Source organism: Bombina bombina, chromosome 10 (genome assembly GCF_027579735.1).
Source record: "Bombina bombina isolate aBomBom1 chromosome 10, aBomBom1.pri, whole genome shotgun sequence".
Classification (NCBI taxonomy): Eukaryota; Metazoa; Chordata; class Amphibia; order Anura; family Bombinatoridae; genus Bombina; species Bombina bombina.
In genome coordinates, this window is record NC_069508.1 from 91,392,430 (window position 1) to 91,415,878 (window position 23,449).

Consider the following 23,449-nt stretch of genomic DNA (forward strand, 5'->3'; position numbering starts at 1 on the left):
TTTGCAAGGGAAAATCTGAAACATGTTCAAGAAACCCAAGAAAGACATATACTGCTCATATAAAAGGGTTTCAACCTGGAGATAAGCAAAAGCTGCTTCTTCCCAGTAGTGATAGTAAGTTAATGGCAGAATGTCAGGGATCATTTTGAGGTATTTCATCGCACAGGAGAGGTAAATTATGAGATTTCTCAACCAGGTTTCAGGAAGGGTAAACAGTTATATCACGTGAACCTCCTGAAACCTTGGAAGATACAGAGTTCTCAGTTCATACACCCAATTGAGCAAGAATCTGGCTTGGGTCCAGACATTCCACAGGGTAGTATGACTGAGGAAGCACCGATTTCCATGGGTATCCATTTGACCTCTGAACAAAAAGAATTGTTACAGTCGGTGAACCAGTTTAATGATTTATTTTCTGTGATACCAGTTAGTACTGATTTGATTTCTCCTGTCATAGAGACGGAACCCGGGGTAAAATAGGTTCCAGACCATTTAGGCTTCCTAAAGATTGTAAAACCATGGTAGAGCAAGAGATGCAAAATGTGTTAAAATGAAGAGCGATAGAGGTGTCCTGCAGTGAATGGTGTGGTCCTGGATCCTAAACCGGATGGTAAAGTTAGATTTTGTGTGGACCTCTGGAATGTGAATGCAGTCTCCATGTTTGATGCATACCCAATGCCAAGGGTGGCATGGCATGTCAAGGTATACATAAGTATTTAAACCCAAACTGAGGCTACTGCCACTGGCAAATACTACTAGAGGAGTCCAAATGTAAAACTTCCTTTGCCACACCCATGATTTTTTTTTAGCAATTTAGGATGAGGCCATTCACTCTCAAGGTGCCCCAGCTGCTTTTCAGAGACTCATGGACAAGGTCCTTCAGCCTTGTAGAAGTTATGCTACAGTCTATTAGGATGACATTGTCATTCGTAGTTAACATTGGAATTCAAATCTAAATAGACTAAAGGCTGTTCTTCACTCATTAAGGGAAGCAGGGCCCACAGCTAACCCCAAAAAGTGTAGTTTAGCCAATGCTGAGACAAAATACTTTGGTTACTTAGTAGGAAAGGGGAAATTTAAAGTCCTTAGCAAGCAAGGTTGTATTCTTAACTAAGATACCAATACCAAAGACAGGTTAGTGGGTTATTATATGAGGTTTATCCCTCATTATTTTACCTTGTCTGCCCTGCTTTCTGTTTTAACAAAGAAGCCGGCTCCTGCTCAGGTAATTTGGACAGCAGGCTGTCAAACAGCTAAACAAGATAACAAGATAAAAAGATACAGTGCAACTACGATTCAAAGCACACATATTTATTCATGCTTCTCATAAAAATAGTAAAATGTCCTTTCTAAAAGTACATATAAAACCCGCATATCACAAATATGTCCATCCGGGTAGTGCCGCCGGTCTGGTTCCCTTCGATCCCCCTGAAGACTCACTTATTGTAATCTGGATTTTTGCTTTCCTAGAACCGCTTGTCCCAAGAAAGTATATTAAGAAGAGTCATGTAGTTAGTGAGTCAGCAGACATCACTATTATGACCTCCTATGGGTACCCCCTTTGGAAAATAATCCTGACGAGTTTCGTCTGCTTAATTCTGCAGACTTTCTCAAGGGTAGTATTACTGTCCGGATCGCTGTGTACTGCCATAAGAGCACTCTGCCTCTTCTTAACTTGAAAACAATTTGTCAACCTATAAGCTTTATGTGTGTTCAATATTTAACACTTGGCCCACAAAGAAAGTTACACAGCGTATTTAATTAAAAAACAACTTTACAGATTCATATTAATATAATAATTACAATATATCCATACACACCTAAAATTGGATGCAAAATAAAAATTGTTAAAAAAATAATTCATTTAAATGCCCAAAAACAAGAATTTATACAAAAGCCTGTACATCCCTGTCACCCCTCATATGTAGTGATTTAAATTGGTATTCCCAATATGACTCCTTTTTTATGTATCTGTAATAGTCTATTCTGATAACCCTTAGGTTTAATCCAATCTATAACCTGAACTGACAGGCTTCTGGATAAACTATTATGATATAAGAGATATGTTAGGGGGTGCCTAGTTCAATATTATATGTGTTCATATAAGCATGTGTTTATATTTTTCTTGGTGCGCCCTACATAGATGAGATTGCATACACATGTTAGTAGGTACACAACATATGTGCTATTGCAATATGTTTTATGTGGTGTCTTATACTGAGCTGATCTATCCCAATTGTAAAATGTATCATCCGTTCTGAAATATTTGCACATGTTACAATTCGATCTTTCCCAACAAAAGGTACCTTTCTTATTGATAGGAAAAGGCATGAAACTGATTTCAACCTACTCTATCTCCAATACAGTATTTCAAAATTAGATCCTTATTAAGGATATCCCAATGTTTCTGTAAAATGTTTTTGACATCCCTACTACCTTTGCTATATGTGGCAATAAATTTAACCTCAGAAGAATCTATATATTTTTTCCTTCTAGATGTATTAGTAAATATTAAATCTTCCCTATTCATATTGCTAACTTTTTCTCTGGCTTGTATAAAAATCTCCAGAGTATATTTCATATCTAGAAACTTTGTACTGAGGGCACCTGCTTCTACTTGATAAACATCATCCCTCGTACAGTTCTTGCAAGTTCATTGAAACAGTCCCATTTGATTATTATTATCATTTAAGGTGACAACTTTTGGCATTCAGAAAACTATTTTTATCAGTAGGTTTAGGAACATTTTTCACATATATGGTACCTTCTTGATTATGACCCAAAATTAGATCAAGGAATTCAACTGGTGAAGAACATTTTCTAAGATTCATATTATTATTATTGGTAAAAACATTTTCACCACTCAATGCATCTCCTGCCAATAAAACTATCACATCATCAATATAACAATAGTATTTGATGATATGTTTAGAATAGGGGTTGTTATTTTATACATATTGATTTTTAAAGAAATACCTATAAATATTTGCATTATAAGGTGCAAAAAAGGTCCCCATTGCTGTTCCCTGAAGTTGTCTATAAAATTTGCCCTTAAAATAATTATGTGGAAGTATAAAAATGCCTTTTGATATAAAATCTTAATGTTTTTTTTAATTATCCCAGCTCTTAAATTCAAAGTTCTACAAGATAATCTTAAGTGGGATCCCATACCAACGACAAGGACTTAGGTTTATATTTTATTAAGGTTTGTGGGTTTTATCTGAGGTTTATCCCTCATTATTCCACCTTGTCTGCCCCGCTTTCTATTTAAACAAAGAAGCCAGCTCCTGCCCAGGTAATTTGGACAGCAGATTGTCAAAGACCATTTGATGACATTAATTAATGTCTTTTCCATAGCCCCACTCTACACACTTTGACAAAACCTTAATTTTGCAGTTAACAGGGTTTGTCTAGGATCCTGGTTTCAGCCGCACTTAGCACACCCACTATTGTTACACCTCTCTCCAAACGGAAGTAACCAATATATACAAGAAAAAAAGGGGAGATTGTGGGAGGCGCTCAAAGAGCAGTCTGCTCCTAAATATGTCCTTATATATATATATATATATATATATATATATATATATATTAAAATATATATTAAAAAACAAATAATTTGAAATCCCTTATTAAAATCTGTGTGCTGATAATTAAAAGTTCCTTTAGAAAGTTACTCACAGAATATAAAGAAATCCTCACTCAAATTCCAAACACATCTATAATTTTATTAAACACTCTAAAATTAACACAATCAATTCCTATATTCCTAGGACACCGGTGTCTCAATTTACGTATAATATTCCATATAAGAATTCCTAAATAGATTGCTTTTTATTCAAAATATATAAAACAATTTTTACAGTTAGTATCTTGGTTAATATAAGTAGCTCAGTTGATACAAATCACTCAATTGATACAAGTTATCTCAAACAATTTTGCAGACAGATGCCTCTTGAGTTGTGTTGTGGGCTGTACTATACCTGGAAATATTATATACCCTATTCTTTTTTCTTAGTAGGAATCCTTTCATATTTTTACAGTATGCTTTGACAACAATAAGTAGAAATTAAAAGAAAAAACTAACAAAACAAGCAAGCTGGTACCATTCAAAAGAATACGATAGCCTACTTGTTGTGAGTTAAGAGTTCATTGGTCAATATGAATATAGCTATAGCCTTTATGTATCCTGTAAGAGAAAAGTTTTGAAATAAACATTCAAAAGGATAGAACATTTACTATATGTCTTCCTTCCCATGGTGATAAATTGTATCAATTTTGTAGAGGGTATATTGGGAGAAAAAAAAAGAAGAGAAATAGGTGGAAGAAAGAAGGAAATGAAAGGGTAAAAGTTTGAAGGGGTAGTGAGGAGGGAAATGTGTCGGAGAATCGTATTTTGCATTCCTCGCAGACTATTCTGAGGCCTGTGCTGTTTGTTTGTTAGATTCCCAATAAAATTTTAATATTTATATGTGTATAGTTGATAGATTTTGTACTTAATGTATTTTTCTAATACAATAGTATCCTCCATTCAAGTTAGCCACATGGAAATTGTAGGGACAGTCTTTGATTTCCAATATTGGGCAATGAATGCTCTGCCTGAATTTAAGGAGAGTTGTATAAGCCTAAGGCATATTCTACAAGGACATTTTGGTAACAGATTCAATAAGGATAATGTAGGATCAAGATTAATTTCTTAACTTGGTCCTAACAGAATGTTAACTAAAAGACAAGAACACAGAAGCGCAACTTCGACTCAAGGTAGTATTATTCAATTTAATTGAGCACACACAACGCTACGCACTTACAGGAAATAAGATTAAAAAGCACCTTAAAAGCATATGTATATTAACGGCTCCAGGCTGCATAAGTCAAAGTTCATTCCCAAGAGTTCGTAATCCTCCAATACAAATGTTAATAAGCAGTACCGTGCTTTGAAGTCCCTGTAAGAGAACCCTTTCTCAAGCAAAAGAATGGATGCAAACACCAGTCCTGTCCCTGTCTATGTGTTTCATCTGTCCTGCGCAGACTTTTTTGAGACGACTCCAGACGAACTGTGTACTGACGTGAGGATCCCCCTGCATTAAGAACGCATACAAACTCCCCCTCTTCCGTTTACATATCTCTTGTTCATTGGCCTCCTAGAGCAAAACATGACACGCCTTTAGGAGGCCAATGAGCAAGAGATATGTAAATGGCAGAGGAGGAGTTTGGATGCGTTCTAAATGCAGGGGGATCCTCACATTAGTACACAGTTCGTCCGGAGACATCTTGAAAAAGTCTGCGCAGGACAGATGAAACACGTAGACAGGGACAGGACTGGTGTTTGCATCCATTCTTTTGCTTGAGAATGGGTTCTCTTACAGGGACTTCAAACCACAGTACTGCTGATTAACATTTGTATTGGAGGATTACGAACTCTTGGGAATGAACTGTGACTTATGCAGCCTGGAGCCGTAAATATACATATGCTTTTAAGGTGCTTTTTAATCTTATTTCCTGTAAGTGCGTAGTGTTGTGTGTGCTCAATTAAATTGAATAATACTACCTTGAGTCGAGGTTGCGCTTCTATGTTATTGTCTTTTAGTTATCTATTGCCCTGTCACTCCTTGGTGCCTGGAGATTTATGGAAGCTGCACCTACGACTCATTAAAGGGGAGAGCTACTATCCTTAAAGGATCTCATCATCAAGACTGCTTTGAAAAGTATACTACTTATACTCCCTGAGGCACGTTGGTGGATAATTCTAAGAGGTTAGTTTAATTTGTCCAATTTTGTGCAAATTGAGTGTTATACCTATTAAGGATGTTATCCCCATGGACGTACAATAACTCTTAAAATTATTGTGTTTACAGTTATGTTTAATGTATGATTGTGTGCACATCTAGTACTGGTATCGTACAGTTCTGACACATTTAATAACAGTATAATATCACATTTATTGCTGCATTTGTACCTTTGCGCAGCTCAAGGTTGAGTGGTTTTGCACTAACAGAATGTTAATATATTTCTCCAGGTGATTCCAAATTTGTTGTACTTTGGGGCAAGTCTATATATGTATCCAGCCAGACCCAACAGAACTTAACTTTATAAATAAAATTTGTGAATTCAATTTATCGATGGCTGTTGTTAAAGTGTGAATGCAGTATAAAACAATTCTTTTAGCCTTATAGAATGAAAATCGAAATAAGTGTTGAACCAGTATGAAAAGAAAACTATTTAATTTAAGTGTAAGAGTGAGAATAGCGTTGGTATGACCTATGTCCATCAAGGCTGAAATGTGCAATATTAGTGAGTTACAAGTCATCGACTCTGTGTGGGGCAATAGATCTACTCTGATAATGTTAGCACCTGATAATTGATGTATATGTGAAAAAAAACAATATTATAACTTAAAATGACTATAAATTAAAGACTCAAAAATTCCTAATCATCTGCCCTAAAAAACAATCAAACTGTGCAATAAACATATAAATGCCCATGTTTAGGATGGTCATAAATTGGTCTCATCCAAACTAAACTAAAGATTTATCTAAATCTTTGACTAAAATATAACCCAGAAATATAAATTAAAATGCAGCAGAGTCTATGACTTCATTGAAACCAGATTTCATTTTATGGATGTATTTTATTGTCATAGCATATCGTTTTTAAATGTGATGAAACAGCAGTTACGATAAATAGGTGACATTCTCTGTGGAGTAGCAAAGGTCACATAGGGGGTATGTTGTTTTTTCCCCATTGACAGTTAGTTCTTCTAGTAAGTCTGCTTAGACAACGTAGTAAAGATGTGGGTCACATGATATAGTTGAACCAATAGGGAACCATGCCTCATATGCTTACAATGTTATTTTGGAAACATAGGAGCAGTATATTAATTAGAAATATACAGCTAGATTACAAGTTTGTGCGTTCATCTTTTAACGCTGAAAATATGGTATTTTCAGCATAAAAACAGTACCGCAGCCATGACGAGTCTTGTCGGTATAGGTGTACCGCAAGCCTTTTAGCCTGTAATGCAACGTCAGTACCGCACTCGAAAAAATTACGTTTTTTTCATGGGGTACTGCTATGCTGGTATTACGAGTTTTGCGGTGAGGTTAAAAAGCGCGCGTTACACCATAAAACGACAAGATCTGTAATGCCATCTAAAGTCAGTAGTTATGAGTGTTACGCTACAAATCTGTTACATAAAACTCATGACTAAACTGCTACAAATTACACTAAACACCCATAAACTATCTATTAACCCCTAAACTGAGGCCCTCCCGCATCGCAAATACTATAATAAATGTATTAACCCCTAATCTGCCGCTCCCGACATCGCCGCCACTAAGAAAATGTATTAACCCCTATTCCACCACTCCCCGACATCGTTACCACTATACTATAGTTATTAACCCCTAAACCGCCACCCTCCCGCATCGCAAACACTATTTAACTATTATTAAGCCCTAATCTGCCGTCCGCCCACATCGCCACCACTATACTAAAGTTATTAAGCCCTACATTGCCGCCACTATAATAAACCTATTAACCACTAAACCGAAAGCCCCCCACTTCGCAATAAACTAATTTAAACTAGTAACCCTTAAACCTAACGCTCCCTAACGTTATATTAAAATTACAATTTCCCTATCTTAAATTAAATTTAAACTTACCTGTCAAATTAAAAAAACTATGTTTAAACTAACAATTAAACTAATATAATTATTAAACTAAATGTAAACTAACTACCAATTAAATAAACTAAACTACACATTAAAAAAACACTACTCTAAAAATTACAAAGTATCTAATAAATAAAATTACAAAAAATAGCAAATACTAAATTACGGAAAATAACAAACAAAATTATCAAACATAAAAAAGAATTGCACCTAATCTAAAAACACTTTCAAAATAAAAAAGCCCACCCAAAATAAAATAAAAACTAGCCTGCAATAAACTACCAATGACCCTTAAAATGGCCTTTTGTAGGGCATTGCTCTAAATTAAAAAGCTCTTTTACCTGTAAAAAAAATACAAAGACCCCCCCCAACAGTAAAACCCACCACCCAACCAACCCTCCCAAAAAAAAAAACCTAAATCTTAAAAAAACCTAAGCTACCCATTGCCCTGAAAAGGGTATTTGGATGGGCATTACCATTAAAGGGACAGTATACACTCATTTTCATATAACTGCATGTAATAGACACTACTATAAAGAATAAGATGCACAGATACTGATATAAAAATCCAGTATAAAATGGTTTAAAAACGTACTTAGAAGCTCTCAGTTTAGCTCTGTTGAAAAGGCAGTTGGAAAGTCCACTGCAAGTGGGAAATAAGACACTCCCCCCCTCCCTCTTCTTTTGCATATGAAAAGACCCTTTACACAAACAGGAGCAAGCTGGAGAAGGTAGCTGACAGTATTCACATAAAACTTTGGGGCTTGGTTAGGAGTCTGAAAATCAGAGCAATGTTATTTAAAAATAAGCAAAAGTATACATTTTTTAAAAAAGCTAACTTTATGGGCTTTATAAATAGATCATCTACAAAACATTTATGCAAACAAAAAATGGGTGTATAATGGCCCTTTAAAAGTGCATTTAGCTCTTTTACATGCTAAAACCCTAATCTAAAAAAAAAAGACCCAAAAAAACCTTAAAAAACACTAACCCCGACGATCCACTTACAGTTTTTGAAGTCCCGCTTGAATGATCTTCATCCCGGCGGAAAAGTCCTCATCCAGGCGGCGAGAATTCTTCATCCAGACGGCCTCTTCAATCTTCATCCCGGCGGCAAAGTCCTCATCCAAGCGGCGAGAAGTCTTCATCCAGGAGGCCTCTTCAATCTTTATCCAGGCTGCATCTTCTATCTTGATCCCAGCGGCATGGAGCGGGTCCATCCTGAAGACATCTGGCGCGGAGCATCCTCCTAATATGGTTACCGCCGTACACTGAATCTTCAATGCAAGGTATGCGATCCAATATGGCGTCCCTTGCATTCCTGTTCGCTGAAAAATTTGAATCAGCCAATAGGAATTAGAGCTGCTAAAATCCTATTGGCTGTTCAAATCAGCCAATAGGATTTAAGCAGCTCTAATCCTATTGGATGATGAATCAGTCAATAGAATGAGAGCTGCTTAAATCCTATTGGCTGATTTGAACAGCCAATAGGATTTTAGCAGCTCTAATTCCTATTGGCTGATTCAAATTTTTCAGCTAACAGGAATGCAAGGGACACCATATTGGATCACGTACCTTGCATTGAAGATTCAGTGTACGGCGGTGACCGTATGAAGAGGATGCTCCGCGCCGGATGTCTTCAGGATGGAGCCGCTATAAAGGTGTAGGGGTTAATAGTTTAAGTTAGGTTGTTGCAATGTGGGGGGCTGGTGGTTTAGGGGTTAATAGGTTTACTTAGTGTTAGTGATGTGGGAGGCCAGAGGTTAAGGGGCTAATAACTTTATTTAGTTGCGGCGATGTCGGGGAGCGGCGGAATAGGGGTTAATAACTTTGATGTAGTGGCAGCGATGTTGGAGTGCGGCGGAATAGGGGTTAATAACTTTAGTATAGTGGCGGCAATATCGGGAGCGGCAGTTTAGGGGTTAATAACTTTATTTAGGTGGCAGCGATATCGGGAGCAGCAGATTAGGGGTTATTAACTGTAGACAGGCGTCGGTGATGTCGGGGGCAGCAGATTAGGGGTGTTTAGACGTGGGGTTTATGTTAGGGTGGTAGGTTTACACGTTAGTTTTCTTTACCCATAGACATCATTTGGGCTGCGTTACAGAGATTTTCTTTCCGCGATCGCAGGTGTTGTGATCGCATTGATGTCTGTGGGGGAAGCGTGTACGAGCAAGTCAGAACAGCACTTGTTTTTGGTGCAGTATTTGCACCAAATGTTGTTTTTTTAAAGTTTTGTGGGTGGTACATAGTGTAAGATGTATCATGGATACAAGAGGAGACTGCGCTATGTGCAAAACATGCTCTTGAAAGGGGTTTTCTTGTGTTGCAATGTATTGTATATATTGCGACAAGCTTATTTGCAATACGATAGGCTCTTTACGGTGTTTTAATTAAAAATGATTGGATAGGGAATGTTTTCTTTTTAAAGTAGCATTGTTGCACAATTTTATTTTGCCTGATGATACGGCTTGTTTAGCCGACAAACGCCCTACAGGTTGAGGGGGGCATTATGCACTTGTTCAACCCCTCTTGTTTGTGCACTTTTTATGGTTTTAATTAAATTTGTTTTTATGGGAAACCATTTATTCATGCATCATTCACGCTACCTATTGATATCACATCGCTCCCACACTGAGCTGTAGAGGGACCAGCAGCCGGAGTTCAGTGAGCTTGGAGCACTGTGAGTCTCCAGAATACTTCCAATAACACATTAGGGTGCTGCAACGTCATGTGAGTACCCTGTGTCACCATTACTTTGTCAAAATATTGCTAAACTTCTATGAACATGAAGCGCCTTATTTTGTTCTTGTTTTTGAACTAATATAAAGCTGTTTTTTACCTGCCTGTAATACTTTGTAGCTACTGACATATACATAAGATACAAATACTTATGGCTTTCAGCCTCTGTCTGCCTATCATATCAGTAAATTTGCCCCATAGTAAATTTGTTTTTTAAACTGTATATTGTTAACATAGTGGATGAGGTTGAAAAAAGTCAAAAGTCCATTGAGTTCAACCTATACAAATCTTAATTTAGTTACAAGCTCCAGTTGAGCTTAAAGCCATTAGAAAGGTGACCCATTTTGATACACATCTGGTGGTAATTCCCTAAGTTAAAACCTTTCTGGACCTTAACTGAAAATTATATTAAGACACTACTAGGACCAGAAACAACATGCCACCACAAGCCCACAACAGCTCTTTTAAATCTATTACCAAAACACCCCTCTAAACTTTGCCCTTGTTTTATCCAACTAGCACTGAACTCTTCTCGATCTCTAATAGCTAAACTATGAAATCACAAACAATACGCACTTTCCACTCATGAAGGGAACATATGGTACACACTCTAAAATTGGAGGAATACAGATATTTTCATTTACATTAAGTTCTATTGGGAATCCAGCATACAATCTCATTACCCAACTTTATCAGGTGGTTTTCCATAGGACCAAAGTCCTCTTGCCCAACTACACAAAGGGCTACATCTAGATCAGACATATTCCAAAACCTACAGGGGCCCCCACTCTGTCTCCCTCTCCTCCTGTTTCTTAATTTCTTCACATATTCTCACCACTTTCTATAATTTCCAATCTCTCTCTCACTCTTTACTATCGCTTTATTTCTAGGACCAAGAAAGGTGTTTGGGTGTCCTACAGTAAAAGGCACTCATGATCTTGTTAAACATATTGTGAAATTATATTTGTTTTGTACCACTTTACTTTTTCAATAAAACTGATTTTAAAAAAAAACAAAGGTGACCCATTTAACACATGCAATCTCTGAATTCTGTTTCTAGCCAGAAATGTATCTAAACTATTTTTAAATGTATAATAGAACAGGAAAAAGGGAAGCGCTAAAGAAAGCAGAAAGATCTCCTTAATACACTGTTATGAATGTATGAGTCCTCAATGTGAGGAATTCTACTTAAGTGAAAATAGTAGTTTATTCAGTAACAATGTTGAGATAAAAAAAAAATGATAAAATGCTTAAAAAATGATGTCGGCATCAAAATGAGCAACATGTAATATACATTATTCTTATAGCAATAGTAACACTCTAAAAATATAAAACCAACAGTGTTGGACTGATAAAGTGCCTAATTAGTGTGAATACATAACAATAGTCAGTACAAAACATGTAGACTATAGATATCGCTCAGGTCACAAAATCACATAAGCACAAAAGAAGCTCAGAGGAATGTAATGTCCCAGAGTATCAGTAATATTGAATGTTCCTAATTTGTGGTATGCAAAACCGGATTGGTAATACCTTATATGTTTGGTCTTTTCCGTCTTATTCCTCCAATGTAATTTCTGGCAGCTGACTATATTGAATAGTTGCGATTGTTTGGTCACGTGACTAGCTTTAAGCCAATCCGAGATCAGCTTTACCAGGCTGGAACCAATCCGAGAGTGGCTTTACCAGGCTGGATTTAGAAGATATCGCGACAGCTGTATTATTTGAATTCCAGAGTCTATCCAAATATTAGAATAGTTGTGAGGGCGATTCTTTGAAGATGAGTTCTAATACAGGGATTGCGCACATATATTACGCTTGTGTTGATAAAGGCCGGAACGGCTGAAATGCGTAGATCTGCTCATTATAATCTTATACTCCTTTATTTTTACCAGAATGGCATTGATAGTAGTACAGGTGCATTAGTCACTTTGTGTATCAGAAGTGTACTGCATATGCGTAATCCCTGCCCCAGCATCTATCTGTAGCCATAATACTCTCCTTGTAAACTGTTCTATACAGGTGCATTAGACTCTCTGAATCCCACAAGTGTAATATATATGCGTAATCCCTGTATTAGAACTCATCTTCAAAGAATTGCCCTCACAACTATTCTAATATTTGGATTTACTCTGGAATTCAAATAATACAGCTGTCTAGAGTCACAATTTCTTCTAAATCCAGCCCGGTAAAGCCGCTCTCAGATTGGCTCCAGCCCGGTAAAGCCGCTCTCGGATTGGCTTAAAGCTAGTCACGTGGCCAAGCAATCACAACTATTCAGTATAGTCAGCTGTCGGAAATTACATTGGACAGATTAGACGGATAAGACCAAACATATAAAGTATTACCAATCCGGTTTTGCATACCACAAAGGAACGTTCAAGATTACTGATACTCTGGGACATTACTTTCCTCCAGCACAGGCAATGAATTGAATCTGAATCACTTTTATGATTCGATTCACCCAGTTCAGTGCAGAGAGTCGAGTCAGTGATTCGAATCAGTGACTCACTAGCCAAACATACCACAAAGGAACATTCAATATTACTGATACTCTGGGATATTACTTTCCTCTGAGCTTCTTTTGTGCTTTATGTGATTTTGTGACCTGAGCGATATCTAAAGTCCACATGTTTTGTACTGACTATTGTTATGTATTCCCACTAATTAGGCACTTTATCAGTCCAACACTGTTGGTTTTATATTTTTATTGCTATAAGAATAATGTATATTACATGTTGCTTATTTTGATGCCGACATCGTTTTTTTAGCATTTTTATTTTATCTTAACATGTTACTGAATAAACTACTATTTTACATATTTCCCGGTGTACCCATTATATTTTAAAACTTGTTTTCAATATTAATTAAAGGGATAGTCAACACCAGAATTTTTGTTGTTTAAAAAGAAACATAATCCCTTTATTACCCATTCCCCAGTTTTGCATAACCAACACGGTTATAGAAATACACTTTTTACCTCTGTGATTACCTTGTATCTACGCCTCTGCAAGCTGCCTCCTTGCTTCAGTTCTTTTGACAGACTTGCATTTTAGCCAATCAGTGCTCACTCCAGGGTAACTTCACATGCATGAGTTCAATGTTATGTATATGAAACACATGAACTAATGCCCTCTAGTGGTCAATGCATCCAGATTAGAGGCAGTCTTCAAGGTCTAAGAAATTATCATATGAACCTCCTAGCTTTAGCTTTCAGCTAAGAATACCAAGGGAACAAAGCAAAATTGGTGATAAAAGTAAATAGGAAAGTGGTTAAAAATTACATTCCCTATTTAAGTTTTTTTTTGGACTTGACTGTCCCTTTATGTAGAATCCCTCACATTGAGGACTCACACAGTCATCACTTAGTGTATTAAGGAGATCTTTCTGCTTTATTTAGCACTTCCCTTTTTTCTGTTCTAATGTGCTTTTTAAAGGTAACCTTTTTGGAGATCCGTTTACTTTAACCCTTTCGTGACTGAGTTAAAGTGTCTACATCGGAACAACTGTTCCGATGTAGACAAATTGAAATCACATGATCGTACAAACGATCACGAGATTTCAATTATGGGATTGGGTCTGGAGGGCGTCCCTATGACGCTAGGAACGCCCTCCAGACCGCGATCAAATCCTGCAAGCACAGTAGGCTTCAGGACAGCCATTGGCTATGAAGTTGTATTCCATCATAACGGCTTTAAAGCTCAGCGCCGTTGTGATGGAATACAACGGCAAAATGGCGGTAAAAAGTTTAAAAGGGTTTAGCATTGATTGAGTAATCCTTGGAGTGTTGTATCTCAAAGTTTGTTTTTTATGATCATTTTTAAATGTATCTAAGGTATTGGCATTTACTAGCTCCTTAGGTAATGAGTTTCACAATTTGATTGCTCTTACAGTGAAAAAACATGTTACGTTGCTGGAGATTAAATCTCCTTTCCTCCAGTCTTAAATTGGGACCGCTTGTCAAAAATAAATCTCTTGGAATAAACAGAGTTTCCGCCATCTCTGTATATGGGCCTTGAATGTATTTATAGAAAGTAATCGTCATCTCTCAAGTGCCTTTTTTTCTAGAGAAAACAAACCGAGTTTGGCTAACCTCTCCTCATAGCTTAAATTCTCCAATCCCCTTATTAGTTGTGTGACCCTTCTCTGAGCTTTTTCTATGTCCACAATTTGTTTTTGTTTTTTTAGATTGGTCCCCAAAACTGCATTCAATATTCAAGGTGAGGTCTTACCAGGGCTTTATATAGTTACAGAATTATGCTTTCCTCTCTTGCATCAATGCCTCTTTTAATACATGCTAGTATCTTATTAGCATTAGAGGCAACTGCCCAGTATTGTGCACCCACCTTTAGTGTGTTATCTATTACTACTCCCAAATCCCTTTCCTCCTCTGTTTTGCTAAATTTAGTTTTATTTAAATAATAGGCTGCCTGCTTATTTTTACTTCCAAAATGCAGAATCTTACATTTTCCAGTATCACATCTAATTTTTCATTTACCTGCCCTTTCTTCTAATTTTTGTATATCCCCTTGTAAATGACCTTAAAAATACTTGATTTTTGGATAAACTGAACACTTATTTGTGCAATAGGGACATCTGGTGGTCAGTTTAAAGTAATACCACATAGAGTATGTAATTATATTAGGGTGATACAGGTATTTATTTTTTATTATTTTTTATTTTTTTTTATTGAGGTTTATCACCAAACAAAAATTATATAAGTGTACAGAAAACATACTCTCAAGGCATACAGGCATAGTATAACAAATTTGTACATTTTAAAATATTTACGGCTAGATTACGAGTTTTGCGTTAGAAGCTATGCGGTGCTAACGAGCAGTTTTCTCTCACCGGTTACTTACAGACAGCGCTGGTATTACGATTTTTCAGAAACCCATCGTTAAAAGACAAGAAGTGAGCGTTGAGCAAAATTTTGCTCAAAATCTCACTCCAATACCAGCGCTGCTTAAGTCAGCGGTGAGCTAGTGTAACGTGCTCGTGCCTGATTTCCCCATAGGAATCAACGGGGAGAGCCGGCTGAGAAAAAGTCTAACACCTGCAAAAAAGCAGCGTTTAGCTCCTAACGCAGCCCCATTGATTCCTATGGGGAAATAAAATTTAAGTCTACACCTAACATAAACCCCGAGTCTAAACACCCCTAATCTTACACTTATTCACCCCTAATCTGCCGCCACTGACATCGCCGCCACCTGCATTATATTATTAACCCCTAATCTGCTGCTCCGGACACTGCCGCCACCTACATTATACTTATTAACCCCTAATCTGCTGCCCCAACATCGCCGATACCTACATTATATTTATTAACCCCTAATCTGCCTTCCCCAATGTCGCCGCAACCTACCTACATTTATTAACCCCTAATCTGCCGCCCCCAACGCCGCCGCCATTATTCTTGTAGCTAGCTTAGGGTTTATTTCATAGGTAAGTATTTATTTTTAAATAGGAATTATTTATTTAATGATAGTAATATTTATTTAGATTTATTTTAATTATATTTAAGTTAGGTGGTGTTAAGGTTAGGGTTAGACTTAGATTTAGGGGTTAATAACTTTAATATAATGGCAGTGATGTTAGGGATGGCAGATTAGAGGTTAATAAAATTTAACTAGTGTTTGCAAGGCGGGAGTGTGGCGGTTTAGGGGTTAATATATTTATTATAGTGGCGGCGATGTCCGGTTCGGCAGATTGGGGGTTGCTTTTTTTATTTTAGTGTTTGCGATGCGGGAGGGCCTCGGTTTTAGGGTTTAATAGGTAGTTTATGGGTGTAAGTGTACTTTTTAGCGCTTTAGTTAAAAGTTTTATGCTACAGTGTTGTACCATAAAACTGTTAACTACTGACTTTAAAATGTGGTACAAGTCTTGACAGGAGAGGATCTGCCGCTCACTTTTTGGCAGACTCGTAATACCGGCGCTATGCAAGTCCCATTGAAAAAAGAGGATACACAATTTACGTAAGTGGATTTGCGGTATTTCCAAGTCTGGCCAAAAAAGTGAGTGGTGAGCCTGTACCTGCAAGACTCGTAATACCAGCGGGCGTTAAAAAGAAGCCTTAGGACCGGCCAACGCTGCTTTTTCAGCTACCGCAAAACTCGTAATCTAGGCTTAAGCCTCTTTTTTTAATCCCAAATAACATTTGTTCGGACCACTCTTGAGTCCTAAGTAAGCTAAATAAAAGAGATATGGGATTCTGTATATAGATAAAATCCCAGTAAAGATGTTTAACAAGATACAAACTGCAGTCTTTGTAAGTTTAAATGCAAAATAATGTAGAATAAAATAAGATAAAATAAAGTAAAAGCCATAACTGGACAGTCGGTAATCATTTATAATATCGTCACCTGGTAAGCAAGAACTTTGTATATGGGAACAGTAATGTGTGGAACAAGTGCATATCATAAGATCTAATTACTATATAAAGACTTCCAAGTCTAATTATTGTGAGTAATTGTGCTATAACCTTGTGAGCATATTCTTATAAAGCACCAAAAAGTATGTGTGGATGCTTAGTTTACTTTTTCTGTTTAGGTTTGGTTTTCAACTGTGTTTAAATGTTACTAAAGTGTGCAGTTTGATTGCTGAATTTATGTTATTGTGGTTTCTAATGCGGCTTTGGCCGTTGGTCACGAGGGAGAACTTGGCATAATACCTACTTTGCATGCAGGCATAATGGCAGTTTGTCGTTAGAGAGTTTCCATGTTACATTGTCATATCTAGTGTCCCCCCAGAGGACCCCCACAAAAACCCCAAAGAAAACATACTGACACGAGAATCCAAAGCCTTGTTTATGCAGAGCTTGCACTAAATATACCTTGTAGTGTAGTGGTAAACACATGCGGTAATATGGCACAGTAATCATGCACGCACATTAGCTAAAGACACTTAAATCACTTGCAAACAAAACATTAAGAGTGAACTCATTAACCCTTTCATGATCGGGTCTGGGGGGCATCCCTATGACGCTAGTAACGCCCTCCAGACTGCGATCAAATCCTGCAAGCGCAGTTGGCTTCAGGACAGCCGTTGGCTATGACGTTGTTTTCCGTCATAACGGCTTTAAAGCCCAGCGCCCTTGTGACGGAATACAACGGCATAACGGCGGGAAAAGGATAAACAATAGTGAACATTGATATGGAATACTGACTATGCTCATGTAAATATTGCTGTCCTTACTTAAATAAGGACAGTCATGGCAGCCTACTATGTTTCTGACCCCATGGATTTGGTTGCGCTTGTAAAAATGGAAGAGTCTCTATGTATACTTAGAGACCTTTTTTCACAAAGGGGTTGAAAGGTTTCAGATAGAGATGACGTCACAAGGGAGCTTTTTTTTTTAACTCTATTATTAAGGCTTGCTGGGGTTAACATACAGTTTATGACAATCCTCGATCAAGATGTCGTCCCTCTCAAATGTATCTATCATGATGGTTGTTGAGGGCTCAAGTTGTGCATACTTATAATATATGCCTTCCCAGGGGCCCCCCACAAACCCCCGCAAAGTTGCACTTTGCAGCAAGTGACCTCCTCCCCATAAGGACTCGCTTGGTGAGTTAAGAATATCTTGAGCCCTAAATATTAAACCTGACATTTTGTCCTGTGGTAGGATCTCCGGGCGACACCTCCAGATGCTCTGTGTCATGCGTCTATCCACACAGCAGACTGATGGTGATCTCTGGGTGCAGAGGTTCCCCTTGCTGGTGACTATTGGTAAGGGGTGTTATTGTGTATGAGCCATCCGTATTTTTGGTTGTTGCATCCCCGTCATAACAACGGTGCAGCAGGAAATCCAATGGAGCTTTGTCGATAAGTTGCTTGAAAAGAACCTCAAGCTTAAGCCAGGTTTCTTCGATGTTGTTTGGATGACTCATTTTCCCCTTGGAGGCCATTTTGATTACGATATTTTAGTGGCTTATTAGGCTGGGTCTTTTAAAGAGTGCACAGTTCTTAATGATTCAAGCAGGATTTTTATTGAAGTAGCGGTTATGGCTGAACACCTCGGATGACCAAGGGGGTGGTGCTGCCTATTAAGAGCCGCCGCTCTAGACCCTTAATGTCTGTGTTCAGGCTCTGGTATCAATAATACAGCTTATTTTTCTGAGTATTTGTATCCCTCCTGATAAGTGGAGCACTTTATCTTAGAAGATGTTGATTTTTGCTGTGATGTTTCTCCTATAACCGGCGGTTTATTCGAGAATCCACTGGAGCTCTGAAAAGTGTGACCCCTTCAGATCGCCGTGCAGACACATTCCCAGATATTTATTTTTAAACCTGTTGGGAGTTCCTCTTTCCCTACATGTGTTTGCACCCGAGCATGCTCTATAATCAGGGCCAGATTGAGAATAAAAAGCATCCCTGGAAAAAATTGAAGACCAACCCTATTTTCCATTAAGTCCATAGAATGCACACGTCTCATTTTTCTCAAGGGATACTCCTTCCCCTAATATTTTGTTTTCAGAATTAAATTGTCAGATGCCAGATTGTTGTTATATATGTACCCAGCAACCCAATTTCATCTATAGCTCTCTCTCACTGTGTAAAAATGATAATCCATAGTGTGATCTGCAGAAGGCACTCAAAACAGTGTAACACTAGAAACCATTCAAAGAAGGGCTACTAAAATGGTACATTTAGAAAAAAATGATTACAAGGAAATACTTTGTGATTGTAATATGTATTACTCAGAGGAGAAAAGAAAGGGGATACATTTCATTAACAGCAGCAGCATCCCCTTAAATTGTAGCTAGCCAGCCTCAGCTGCTGCAGCCCACCCAGGGCTCTGAGCAGGAGGGCTCTCTAACTGTGCCTGCTGGCTCCCAACATCAGCCACCACCAGTCTCCCCACTCTTACCCCCGGCCCTTTAAACTTGCTTGTACCTTATTCAACAAAGAAAAAAATATATTATTGTAATTTTAACTGGATGACATTCATGGGAAATTGTGGAAAGCTTCAGCTTCAGTACAAACTCATAGATGGTCTTGGTGGCTGAATTATATTCAGAAATTGGCATGAAGGCTAAAAAGATCACGGTAGGGGGAAGTGACGAGTTTGCTGGTGGCAGCTGGTGAGAATGAAGGAAGAGACAGGTAAACAATAAGATATGCGGAGTGCGTTGTACCATCCATGATCCAGGTACTCAAGCAGCGTCATCCCGGTGAGCCTATCCGGTCCTTTCTATAATGGGCGCTCCTGGGTAGTGATGTCGCGAACAGTTCGCCGGAGAACAGTTCTCGGCGAACATAGCTTGTTCGATCTGCCCCCCTATTCGTCATCATTGAGGAAACTTTGACCCTGTATCTCACAGCCTTCAGTCACATTTGAGCCAATCAGCAGCAGACACTCCCTCACAGACCCTCCCAGCTCCTGGACAGCAGCCATTTTAGATTCATTACGATCCTGCTTTCTTAGTGAGAGGAGGTTTAGTGTTGCTGCTGCTGACATTATAGGGAAGTAGATATCTAGGCTAGTGTATTTAGTGTCCACTACAGCCCTGAAGGACTCATCTAATCTCTGCTGTAAGGACAGCACCCCAAAAAGCCCTTTTTAGGGCTAGAACTTCAGTCGTGTTTTGGGTTTTTTTATTTGTAATTTTATTTGCATTTGCCTGGCTTTCAGCCTGTGTGTGATGCTCACAGCATATACTGTGATTAGTGCCACCACTGATATCTGCTTAACATTAGTGTAAATTTAAAAAAAAAAACTTTTAAATCATTTTGCTAGTGTAATCTAATTTCATTTTCTATCAGGCCTGCGTCTCAGGCTCACACAGCATATACTGTGGTTAATTGCTCTGTGCCAGCCACCACTCATATGTGTGTCAGGCCCACATCATATAGTGTGATTAATAGCTCTTTTTTCCACCACTTATATCTGGTGTAACATTAGTGTAAATTTTTTTTAATTTTTTTTTTTACATCAGTCCTCTTCTAGTGTTATTTAATTTTAGTTGCCAGGCCAGCCTGGCTGCCATTAGTGCCAGCCTGTGTGTCAGGCTGCCAGCATATACTGTGCCTACTTCCATCCTCAGTGCCAGTCCACCACTCATATCTGGTGTAACATTAGTTTAAATTTTGTAAAAAAAAAAAACTTTTACATCAGTCTTCTAGTGTTATTTAATTTTAGTTGCCAGGCCAGCCTGCCACTAGTGCCAGCCTGTGTGTCAGGCTGCCAGCACATACTGTGCCTACTTCTATCCTGAGTGCCATCACTCCTATTTGTTGTAACATTAGTGTAACTTTTTAAAAAAAATACTTTTACATCAGTCTGCTATTGTTGTTTAATTGCAGTTGCCTGTCTGCCAGCATGTGTGCCAGTCCCACTTGCCAACTACTGCCACCAATCATATTTGTTATAACAGTATTGTAAATATTTAAAATAAAAACTTTTTTGACTGAGAAACATCAGTCATCTAGCGTAATCTAATTGCAGTTGCCTTCCTCCCAGCGTGTGTGCCAGGCCCACTTGCCAACTAGTGCCACCAATCATATTTGTTATAACAGTAGTGTAAATATTTAAAAAATATATTTTTTGACTGTGAAACATCAGTCTGCTAGTGTAATCTAATTGAAGTTGCCTTCAATGTATCTATCTATCAAATCTATCTATCTCATGGTTGTGCAAATGGACTGTTTGCGGTTGTTTGTGGTGCGTTACACGGGGAGTTTGGTCTGTCACTGTGAAGCGGGCGTAACCCTTACACTACCTGATTGATACAACCTCATACCTGATGTTTTAAAGCACGTTATTCCAAACAATTTAGGGATGTTAGGTGATTTAGGCCCTTTATGGGTTAAAACCAGACTCTGCATCAACTATGTAATTTTCCGTGGGAGTTTTGTCATGGATCCCCCTCCGTCATGCCACAGTCCAGGTGTTAGTCCCCTTGAAACAACTTTTCCATCACTATTGTGGCCAGAAAGAGTCCTTGTGGGTATTAAAGTTTGCCTGCCTATTGAAGTCAATGGCGGTTCGCCCGGTTCGCGAACATTTGCGGAAGTTCGAGTCCGCCGTTCGCGAACCTAAATTTTTAGGTTCGCGACATCACTACTCCTGGGATCATGTAACCAAAGCAGCTTTTGACAGGGGTGCCACATAGGGACAACATATACAAGCTAATAGTGTTTTCAATATCAGCTGGGTATCAGCATGCTCTTGTGGGACATTTCAATCTGCTGAATTTAAAGGGATTTTAAACAGTATGAGATTGTAATATCAAATGTTTATAATTATGTGTAGTTAAAAACTTTAAATACCACCTATAACAGACAAGGAAAACAGTACTCTTTTCAATATTAACAAAAATGTATTAAATATCTAGATAAGAAAAAATTCCAAATGTGCTATACTGTCCCTGATACAAAGACATATAAGGTGTACATAACAAAAGCACACCACAGCCTTAGCATGGTTCACCTGTCACCAGCAGAGAGCCAAGTCCAGAACAAGCCCTTGTTTCCATTGAATGGTGTGAAACACGTGTCGGCTCTATGCTGGTGACAGGTGATCCTAGTAGTGAAGTATGAAGACCCTACCAGTGTCGGATAACCATGGACAGTGAGCTTTCTTAGGAGGACTTTCTCCTGTGGCACACACCAACAGTATTTACAGTGCCATGCCAGATCGAGGATGTGGCATGTTGCTTTCACAAGAGTTTTGCATTTTGGTGCCGGTAGGAGTGGTTGATCAGCGAGGATTTGCCAGGCAGTTGATTAATATGATGAAGCCTGCATTTTAACTTTTTTGTTACTGTAATTGATAGCACTTTGTATTTATTTAAGCACCTACATAAGTTTTATTATGCACCTTAAGGATTTTATACGTGTGATTGGTATGTGCACCTTTTGGCATCTATTTATCAAGCCGTCAACTTACTTGCATTCGATGGCACCAATACGCTCACCTAAGATCGCCTAACATCACTGCCGCGGACCTGAATACGTTCTCCAAAATTATCAAAAAAGCTGTCAAAAAGCCGTGCACCAAATACGGTGCGATGAGCAGCGGACTGTTGTTAACTAACAGTCATCGATCTCTCTGCTCTTTGGCTTTTTGACAGCTTTATTGGTACCCTGTCACTAAACACCCACACTATACTATACTGTTTAACCCCTATACCGCCGCTCCCGGAGCCCACTGCAACTCTAATAAATGTATTAACCCCTAAACCGCCACTCATGGACCCCACCACAACTAAATAATGTGTTTAACCCCTAAACCTCCGCTCCCGGAGCCCACCGCCACCTACATTATACTTATTAACTCCTAATCTTCCGCCCCCTACACCGCCGCCACCTACATTATATTTATTAACCCCTAATCTGCCCCCCCTACACCGCCGCCACTTACATTATATTTATTAACCCCTAATCTGCCCACCCTACATCGCCGCCACCTACCTACATTTATTAACCCTAATCTGCCGCCTCCAACGTCCGCGCCACTATATTAAATGTATTAACCCCTAAACCTAAGTCTAACCCTAACCCTAAAACCCCCTAACTTAAATATAATTTAAATAAATCTAATAAATATTCCTATCATTAAATAAATTATTCCTATTTAAAACTAAATACTTACCTGTAAAATAGACCCTAAGATAGTTACAATATAGCTAATAGTTACATTGTAGCTAGCTTAGGGTTTATTTTTATTTTACAGGCAAGTTTGTATTTATTTTAACTAGGAACAATAGTTATTAAATAGTTATTAACTATTTAATAACTTCCTAGTTAAAATAAATACAAATATACCTGTAAAATAAAACCTAACCTAAGTTACAATTACACCTAACACTACACTATAATTAAATTAATTCCCTAAACTAAATACAATTAAATACAATTAAATAAAATTATCTAAAGTACAAAAAAACAAACACTAAATTACAGAAAATAATCAGCCAATCGGAATTGAACGGACACCATAGGAATAATTTATTTAATGCTATGAATATTTATTTAGATTTATTTAAATTATATTTAAGTTAGGGGGTGTTAGGTTAGGGTTAGACTTAGGTTTAGGG